We start from the raw sequence: 348 nt of genomic DNA on the forward strand, positions 1-348 counted from the left end.
TGATTTGCCCCAAGACATTTGAAGAGAGGAAAAGCCTGATTTTTTTAAATATTTATTTATATAAATCAGGGTTTACTCCCTAACCTAACCTTTCAAAGAGTAAGCCTGATGGTGTGACTCACACAGACAAGACCATCTTATACCTGCTGCAGCTGTGACGGCTGCTCTCATGCTACCTTTCCTTTCTGGAATTCCTATTTTCACAAAAGGGCTTAATTAAAAATACTTCTAGTAAATTGACTGAAGGAAAAGAAAGTATGTACTGAACACAAACTTTTGACATAAGCAATTATGAATATCAAAAAAGACACTAACTTAAAAGGTACAAAAGTGAGAAAAACCTGAATT

This window comes from Onychomys torridus, chromosome 5 (genome assembly GCF_903995425.1).
Source record: "Onychomys torridus chromosome 5, mOncTor1.1, whole genome shotgun sequence".
NCBI lineage: Eukaryota > Metazoa > Chordata > Mammalia > Rodentia > Cricetidae > Onychomys > Onychomys torridus.